This window comes from Myotis brandtii, unplaced genomic scaffold (assembly GCF_000412655.1).
Source record: "Myotis brandtii unplaced genomic scaffold, ASM41265v1 scaffold314, whole genome shotgun sequence".
Taxonomy (NCBI): Eukaryota; Metazoa; Chordata; class Mammalia; order Chiroptera; family Vespertilionidae; genus Myotis; species Myotis brandtii.
The window spans coordinates 386,333-396,326 of NW_005362033.1; the positions used below are offsets into that span (position 1 = coordinate 386,333).

General features: G+C 54.1%; 1 pseudogene; it reads right to left on the minus strand.

Moving 5' to 3' along the window:
- Window positions 1-5,814: 5,814 nt before the first annotated feature.
- On the minus strand, window positions 5,815-6,264 carry LOC106726755 (annotated as a pseudogene).
- Window positions 6,265-9,994: the final 3,730 nt, after the last annotated feature.

Consider the following 9,994-nt stretch of genomic DNA (forward strand, 5'->3'; position numbering starts at 1 on the left):
AGGCATCGGGCCCTGGGCGGCGTGGGGAGGGAAGCACAGCCACCGTGGATGGTGGTGAGCAGAGGAGAGGAATGCAAATGGTCAGGAAACCTAGAGGCGATCAATGCGTTTTCAATGATCAGAAAAGACAACATGAAAAAAGACTCCCCCCATCAGGTTGGCCGCAGTGCGGTGGGGACCTGGGGCCTGCGGCTGGAGGGGTGAGCTGCTCCCGTGGTGGGGGGCCGTCTGCCAGGGTCAGCTGAAATGTATAACTACCCTAACCCTCGGCCCAGGCATGTCCTCCAAGGCCACAGGGGCCGGGAATGTTCTCCGAAGCCGTTCATAGCAGCGTCGGCTGGAACAGCGAGCCTGCCCACCTCCCAGAGGAGGCCGGAGAGTGGGCGGACACCGCCGGGCGCTGGGCAGCGTGGAAAGAACTATCGAGACCGGCCGCTGAGGGGGAAGCAGTTCACAGCCTGACCCTGACGGTAAAAGGCCTGTAAGTCAAGCAAAAGCCAGACACATAGACACACAGAGGGGCCGTGATTGCGGCTGAGGATGTGAGGCGGGAGAAGGCGGGAGAAATCGGAAAGGACAGCGCGATGACCACGACTCCCCGCAGGGCAAGCGGGGCCGGGACTGGGATGATGGTCAGTTGGGACCTGAGCCCCATTTGTAATGGTTTCATGTTTCACATGGAGAAGACAGTCATGTATTAACTTGTGTCAATGAGGGTAACAAAAGCACAGCTGGGCGTGGGGTGGGTCTGTGACCAGAGGCAGCCCCAGACTCTGCTGCCCACTGAAATGCCGCAAACCCCGCACCGCTGGATGCTCTCGCTCTCCTTCCACCTGCACGGCCTTCCGTCTGCACCCCCTTCCGTCTGCACCCCCTTCCGCCTGCACCCCTTTCCGTCTGCACCCCCTTCCGTCTGCACCCCCTTCTGTCTGCACCCCTTTCAGTCTGCACCCCCTTTCCGTCTGCACCTCCTTCCACCTGCACCCCCTTCCGTCTGCACCCCCTTCCATCTGCACCCCTTTCAGTCTGCACCCCTTTCCGTCTGCACCCTTTCTGTCTGCACCCCTTTCCTTCTGCACCCCTTCTGTCTGCACCCCTTCTGTCTGCACCCCTTTCCGTCTGCACCCCTTCTGTCTGCACCCCTTTCTGTCTGCACCCCCGGCTGGGGCTGTCACCTCCATACACAGCAGCGCCCCCGGGGTTAGGAAGCTTTTCTTCGCCATCTGTCGAGCAGACTGTGCCGAACGCTGCTCTCCGATGCCTCATGCAGGGTCTTATCCAGCGAGAGAGCACGCTGGTGCTTTAAGCCGCACAGGTTAGGCATGAAATGAAACCAAACAAAAGCCAAGATGACTTGCAGGGTGGCTGAGAATGGATGGTAAGGCTCCCCAGCTTGTTAATGCTTTTTTTGCTCACACCATTTACAGATAATGGATTTTATTTGCTTTCTATTGTCTTTAATTCGGGGTGTGATTTGCATGCGGTGACATGCATGTATTTTAAGTGTGCAGGTCAGTGAATCTTCACCTTGTGCATGCCCAGGAAACACTTTCCAGCCCCCACGAAGGCTCCCTCACTCCTGCCGGCGGATTATTCTCACTCCCCTCACCACAGACCCCTGTGGCCTGCTCCTGAACTCTGTGTGGATGGGAACATACTAGACCTCATTAAACCAGACAGAACAGAGCTGTGGGGCATTTCGGGGGAGTTGTTTCATCTCTGTGGGCCTCATCTCCTCCTGATCGCGTGCCGGACAGGGTCGCGCACGAAGCCCCTGCGGCCCTCCCCCGTGCCCCTGGGCGAGGCTGACGGCCGCTGTTGTCCCTGGGCACGCTCGGGCTCCAGCCCGTCGGGCACCTGAGAGCAGGTGCTGGAGGTTTCCGAGCCTCATTCTGAACCTTCCAACCTCATTCTGAAAACAGCCTTTTCCGGGCCGCCCCGGGGCTCAGAGAGTCTGGGACACGGAGCAAAGGTGCCTCCACGTCGGGGACGTCTGCTCCCACAGTTCAGTGAGCACGTGGCCGACAGACGCACCGAGTGGGCGGGAGGAGAGCGAGGAGCTCCCTTCTCTCCCGGCTGCACCCTGTGGGCTGCTCCCGCCTGGAAGACAGCGCCCTCCGCTGCCAGGCATGGCACGCCCTGTGCCAGCAGGTGACACCTGTGCCTCATTCCCCCGACATTGTCTTTGCACGACTGCGGGCCTCTCAGATGAAACAGTGCCAACAGGCTGCTTTTGTCACTGCTCCGTCCTGTCCGTTCGTCCTTCTCCTTGTAGATGAGCTCGTAAGACCCTGTGGGAGCGTGACGACCGGGAGCACTCGTGGGCGCCTGCCGTGGTCCAGGCACTTTCTAAACGCCCACGCACGCACGTCATTTATATAGACGTCTTCTTCATGTCTCGCCAGCTGGCGTCAGCTCCTCGCGTGGAATTGCTTGGTCCGAGGGGGCGCTGTTGTGTGGATCAGTGTTTTCCAGTGAGACGTCCTCTCCACACCAGGGCATCGGCCGCAGCCTAGCCCTCCGGCCCCCTGCCCTCCCCGGCCTGTGGTCTCTGAGGCTCCTCCACGCCCTGTGTCTGCCACCCCACTGTGGCCCCTTGAGGCCATGCGGTCGAACTTCCTCTGAGAGTCCGAGAGGTAAGATGAAAGGAAGTGCATCAAAAATGACATTTCTTAGAACTGCACCCAAGCCCTGATGGTCACGATCGCAATTTACATGTATGACTCAGAGGAGCTGAATTTCCCACACGCTAACCCACTCATCCCTCATTTGTACTGACTTCTCAGAAATGCTGGGTGCCATGACTTTAGCAAAACCCACTTCACAGTAACAACTTCCAACCTTTTGTAGGAAGACCTGGTTTCTTTTTCCATGAAAAGTTTTTTCCCTCAAAACTTTCTATTATAAAAAATTAAAAACTCAGAGAAAGGTTAAAAGGTAAAATGAATACCCATGGACCGTCCACCTGGTTCCACAACTGTGCACATGGATGTCAATGTCTCCACATCCCCCTCTCCCCACCGAGACCCCTGAAGGCCCTGAGGACTCTTCAGTCCTAAATGTGCCCGCAGACATCTCTTAGGAAGATGCAGGTTCTCTGACATGGATCATCTCTTCCTATCTAAGAAAATCAATAATAATTAAAAAACATCATCTAATATCTGGTCCATGTTTATTTATTTAAAAATTTTTTTCAATATATTTTTATTGATTTCAGAGAGGAAGGGAGAGGGAGAGAGAAATAGAAAATCGGTGATGAGAGAGAATCATTAATCGGCTGCCTCCTGCACGCCCCCTACTGGGGATAAGCCTGCAACCTGGGCCTGTGCCCGTGACCAGAATCACACTTGGGACCCTTCAGTCTGAAGGCTGTTTTTTGATTGGTGTATTTAATCCATTTGCATTTAAGGTTATTATTGATAGGTACTTATTCATTGACATTTTAATTCTTTATGCATACATATCTATAATAATAAAAGTATGTATAATATGCAAGTGGACCAAACGGCTGAACAGCAGACGACCACCCTGTGACATGCACTGGTGCCAGGCCAGCCAAGCAGGTGAGATGCAATTGGTCGGGGGACCCCGTATCGCCCCATGATTGCCCTGCAGAGAGAGGCCCAGGCCACTGGCTGGCAGGCAATCAATCTGGGGGCCTCTGCGATTGCCCCAAAAAGGGAGGCCCAGGCCCCCAGCCGGCACTGCTGCAGCGGATGGGTGGGGCCTTTCTCCATGGGGTGATTGATCACGGGGCTCCTGGACTACAAGGGTGCAGGCCGGGCTGAGAGACCCTCCCTCCCCAAGTGCACAAATTTCATGCACTGGGCCTCTCGTATATACTGTATATATCTTTTTATTATTACAGCAGTCCCTTTAGCATTTCTTGTAATGCTGGCTTGGTGGTGATGAACTCCTTTAGCCTTTCTTATCTGGGAAGCTCTTTATCTCACTGTCTATTTTGAATGATAGCCTTGCTAGATATAGTAATCTTGGTTTCAGATCCTTGCCTTTCATTACCTTGAGTACTTCTTGCCATGCCTTTCTGGCCTGTAGAGCTTCTGGTAAGAAATCACCTGACAGCCTTATGGGAGCTCCTTTGTAGGTGACAAATTGCTTTTCTCTTGCTGCCTTTAAGATTCTCTTTGTCTTTAATTTTTGGCATTTTAATTATGATGTGTCTGGGCGTGGGCCTGTTTGGGTTCTTCTTGCTTGGGACTCTCTGTGCCCCCTGAACTTGTGTGACTTTTTCCTTCAGCAGGTTAGGGCGGGGGTGGGGGGTCCATTATTTCTTCAAGCACATTCTCTATCCTTTGCTCACTTTCTTCACCTTCTGGTACTCCTAAAAAGAAACCTTGTCACTCCTATGTCTTTCCACCCTAGGCTGCCACTAATCTACTTTTTATCTCTAAATATTTACCTACTTCAGACATTTTATAAAAATGAAATGTGGTGTTTTGTGACTGGCTTCTACTTAGCATAATGTTTTTGAGATTTATCGATGCTGTAGTGTGTAGCAGGACTTCATTTCTTTTTGTGGCCAAATAATATTCCATTTTATGGATATACAGCCCTTTTTAAAGTCCTCACCCAATATATGTTTTTATCGATTTTAGGGAGAGGGAAAAGGAGAGAGAGAGTGAGAGAGAGAGAGAGAGATCAGTTGCCTCTCATACAGGCTGGACTGAGGATTGAACCCACAACCTTTTGGTGTATGGGATGATGCTCCAGCTGACTGAGCCACCCAGCCAGGGTTGGACAGACCACATTTTATCTATTCATTCATCATTGGAGGGCAGTTGGGCTGTTTCTACTTTTCCGTTGTTATGAGTCCTGCTGCTGTAAACACTCATGTATTTGGGTGGACATGTTTTTACTTCTCTTGGGAGTAAAGCAGGTGTGGATCCTTGAGAAGAACGGACCCACGTTCTCTGAAAGCCTTTGGAATTAAGCTGCAACATCACCCCCTCCCTTGGCCTCCAGCCTGCTGGCCTACCCTGCCAATTTTGGACTTGCCAACCCCACAATTGTGTGAGCCAAATTCTTAGAATCTCTCTGAATATTGTTTCTGTGTCTCTGAAAAATTCTGATACATGTGGCTTGTGTTCAATGCATTCGTAATAAAGGCGACACCCAGAGCCACATCTGCAGCCAAGTCTCTTTTCTGGGCCCAGATTTAGGTACCGTTGGCCTCCTCCGTGCTTCCTCTTGTCTTCCTAACAGGCATCTCAGTCTTATCGCGGCCACGGTGAGCGTCGCTCCTGCCTCCTGGGCCTGCCACGCTGGCTGTCCCATCGCAGAAACCAGCAGCTCTGACTGGTGATAGCTCAGGCCCCAATCCTTGGTGATTCTTCCTGGACCTCCTGTCCAAAGCCGCCCTTCCCCGCCCGGCCCTTCCGCACATCCTGGGTCCCCTCGTCTGGACGAGGTTCTCCCTGCCGAGGCCCATGTTTCCAAGAGTGGTGTGGGCGGCCCCAGACCAAGCTCACAGCTGGATAAGCATTCGAGGCCCCACGGTCCAAACAGACTCTTCCTGACCCGGGTTTCTTTGTTAATTAAAATTTTGAAAATTTATTAAGATGTGCTTTACCTAATTGTAAGTGTGCAGCTCATGGACTTTCATGGACTAAACACAGCATCCCCCAGATCAAGGAACAGACATTCCCAGCCCCGCCAGCCTCTGCCCTCCTCTAGGGCAGCCACTGGTGACTTCCACAGCACGGGCCTGCCCGGTGCGGCGCGGCGCATGGACGGATGGTAACTGCCTGTTTTTTTCTAGTTAAACGATGATGTTATTGCTTGAGTACAGACATTTTATGCAACCTGGGCAGAGGCTGTGGATGGTTCATATTTCCAACTGGGGGGAGGACTCGTTTGGTCTTATAATATTGAGCCAACCGTTGATACGGCTCTCGATCAGAATCAGACGGCATTTAGCATCCTTATCCTTCCTGCTCCTCTCAAGATGCTTGTGAACGGCAACCACTTTCTTAATTAACTGGTAGCGATCCTCAGGAAGGTCAGGACTGAGTCCCGTAGACTCAAGAATTCTCAGGATCTCAGTGCCTGTCACACACGCACTTGTACGACGCCATGGGAGTCGCTCGGGGTCACACCGATTTGTGAGGGAGTCAGCCCTTCTGGCCAGTTTGTAGATCTGCTCCTTCACATTGTCAGATGTCAGTTTCAGCCAGGTGGGCACACTGGGGCGGCGGGCAGAGCCACCGGGGATGGGCCCTTTCTGGGAGCGTGCATGCGACCCATGACAGCGGCGGACTGGCAGTGGAAAGAGCAACTGTCTCTGTTTTTAAAGAAATGTTTAATTTTGGGATAATTTTAGATTGAAAATGGGAAAGGTCCTCCAGAGATTTCTCATGCAGCTCCACTCAGCTTCTGCTACCACGGACATGCTCCAGAGCCTGCACATGTGTCAGAGCTAAGGCACCATCACTGCGATGCAGTTAGCTAAATAATGAAGTCAACCGCTACTCATGCTGTTGACAAAATAAGGACTGTCGTCTTTATTTGACTTCACTGGTTTATCTTGAAACATCTCTCTCTGTCCCAGGGTCCTGCCCAGCGGCCCACACAGAGTCACACCCTGTCTCCTCCGCCTCCTCTGCCCATCACAGCGTCTCTGCCTCTCCTGCTTCTCGCGCCCGGAGCAGCCTGGAGGCGCCGGAAGGGGCAGGGTTACACGTTGATGAAGGAAACCTCGGAGAGCCAAGGGCCCTCGCCTGCGGGGAAGGGAGGGCGGGTCAGAAAGGGCCCAGACAAGGGAACCAGGGGAAGGACACTTTGTAAAAGCTGTGCCCTGGCCCGGCCGGCGTGGCTCAGTGGCTGAGCGTTGACCTATGAACCAGGAGGTCGGAGTTTGATTCCCGGTCAGGGCACATGCCAGGTTGTGGGCTCGATCCCCAGTAGGGGACGTGCAGGAGGCAACTGATCAATGATTCTCTCTCATCATTGATGTTTCTCTCTCTCTCTTTCTCCCTTCCTCTCTGAAATCAATAACAAATATATTTAAAAAAAAAAAGCTGTGCCACACACCGTGGCTTCCCCTCCTCCCCACGCCAGGGAGAAGGTGCCTGGCTCCTCACCTGGACCTCGAGGGGGTTTCCGAGAGCTGGCGAGGGGCTTTCTCTGAGTGTGTGGACACCATGCCCTGACAGGGGCAGTGAGCAAGCCCAGAGGAAGGGCAGAGAGAGGGTGGAGGACGGAAGGAGCGGCCCCCCTGGAAGTCTCCTGCAGAAACAGCACCCACTCAAGTCAGCCCCCAGCTGCAGCAGCACTAACTCCTGAGCGAGACGCTCCCTGACCAGCAGCGGAGGGCTTTCCGTGATCACGACGTGACCAGGGAAGCCACAGGTGGCTCAAGCCCTCACCTAGGAGAGAGGGCGGAGTTCCCTCCAACAGCCACGGGCAGAGGGCAACACAGGTAAAGCTGTACCAGCTTCTACACAACTGTGATGGGTTTTCCAGAAAGTTCCAGACACTCAGCTATTCACATCTCTTGCCTGAGCGCCTGCCGGGAGCCGGTCCATCCTTGCTGCTTGACACAGTCACTGCAGGGAAGAAACATCTGCACAGCATATGTCTCAAGGGACCTGACGTATACGGCATACTGTTCTTAATATGTTTGCTCCCCTTCTTGGCGCTATGTGTTTTAACCAAGGTCACCTCTCCGAGAAAGGTTGTTTCCCAGGTAGGGATTTTTCCCTGAAGTTAGGGAGGGAATAAAACCCCTTAACTAAGTGCCAGGCGGGTAGTTAATCACTTTAACTAAGAACATTCACGCTTAAGCTACATAATCTTTACTCCCTGGAATGGAGATAAGAAACACTCTAACCTTTGGAAATAGAAATTGACAGGATTAAAATCAACTGGTATAAATACAGATGTAACAAGACAACAGAAGACAGAACCTAGAGACAGGACTTGGCTGGAGATCCTATACAGAACCTAGAGACAGGACTTGGCTGGAGATCCTATACAGAACCTAGAGACAGGACTTGGCTGGAGATCCTATACAGAACCTAGAGACAGGACTTGGCTGGAGATCCTATACAGAACCTAGAGACAGAACCTAGCAAAAGAACATGGCAAAAGATCCTGGACAGAACCTGGCTACAGAACTTGGCTGGAGAACCTAGACAGAACATGGCAGGAGAACCTGGATAGAACCTGACTAGAACTTGGCAACAGAACCTGACTGGAGATCTGGGCTAGAACCTGCCTGGAGAACCTAGACAGAACATGGCAGGAGAACCTGGAGAAGCTGGATAGAAAACCTAGCGAGAGAACATGGCTACAGAACCTGACTGGAGATCCTAACCAGAACTTCGCTGGATATCCCGACCAGAACTTTGGCTGGAGATCCTGGCTAGAGGTCCTGACTAGGCTGCTGATCAACTGAAGGCTGTCTCCGTGTCATTCTTTATTCACCGACTCCGTCCACACCTTTGGGGACCCCTGGACCCGCTGGGGTTGGACCCCAGCAGGTTTTCCAGAAAGTTCCAGACACTCAGCTACTCACATCTCTTGCCTGAGCGCCCCTTCTCCCTACAGCTGGCCCCTGGTCACCACCTTGGGTCCCCCCACCGCCACACTGGGGAGCAGGAGAAGGTCTTTAAAAGTCAGCACTCACCTGGGCCCAGTTCGATTTCCTATGATCTCTGTGAGGAGCCCAGAGACTCAGTAACTGTCTGTCCAGTGGCTGATGCATTTTATGAAGACAGACTTGGTGAGGAGAGGGTGGTCCTGGCCCCCATGAGTGGTGGCCGCTGGTATTGTCATGCTCAGATCTGGCCCTTGCTGGGCACCTGCAGCACACCAGGGTGCCGAGCTGTCCCTGGGCATGTGCGACCTGGAGCGTGTGAGGTGCTGTCATTCATTTCTAGATGGGGGGGGGGGCACTCAGCCGGGGCAGCCCCATGCCAGCGGCTCGCAGGGCGGCATCAGGCTGGTCAGTGCCCCGCAGTGTGCACAGGGCCAGTGGTTTGCACTCTCCTTTCCTCCACACCTCACTCCCCACCAGCCCACCAGTGGCCTGTCCAGGAGGCACCTCCAAATGGCTCTGGGGCGCCCACTTCTCACCTCCACCCTGTCCCAGCTGCTGAGCCACCTCACTCACTCACTCACTCACTCACTCACTTGACAGGGACCGGCCCCTCTTCATGTGGCCCCACCCGGGGTGGGGTGACCTGCTAACCCCGGCACAGCCTTGCCCTCCTTCCCTCAAAGCCCTCTGCTGGCTCCCAGCTTCCTACGAATCAGCAGCCACAGGTCACTGACTGGGCCCCTTCTCCCCCTGCTATGGCTCAGACCCAAGGTTCCCCTCTGGGCTTCAAGTATGTCCACCCTGCTCCTGCCCCAGGGCCTTTGCACTTGCTGCTGCCTCTGCAGGAAGACTGCTCGGACAGCCACTTACATAACCCACCATCTCCCACACCCTTCCCAAATCCCGACTCACCACTGAGACGGCCTCACTACATCTAGAACGCATTTGGCTCATAGCACATGCCTGTGCTCAATAAGTATGGAGGGCGAAAGGAAGGAAGGGAAGACGGAAGGCAGGGAGGAGGGAGGGAGGAGCACACAGCCATGTTTATTCCCGTGAAATCAGGTTACACTGAACACCACAGAGCAAACCAAATGGGGCAGAAAGGCAGCTCACAGAGGCCCTCATGCAGGGTGGAGGGCAGCTCTACCCCTTGGCCCCGGTGAGGATTTGGGTCCCAGGCGTGTCTGGGGCGCGTGCCCGGTGGGGAAGGCAGGCTGGCTGGGAGGGCAGAGAAGGAGCCGTGCCAGGGACCCCGGAGCATTGGCATGGCCGGGGCAGGGGACGCGTGTGGCTCAGACCAGAGTCAGCCTCCTGCGCCTCAGTGTCTTCTGTCAAAATCAGGAGAGAGGGCGTTGTCATCCCGCACGCAGTCCGGCCTGTACCCTGGGCGCGGAGCCTGCCTCACCACAGCCACCCCGCCCTCCGGGCAGG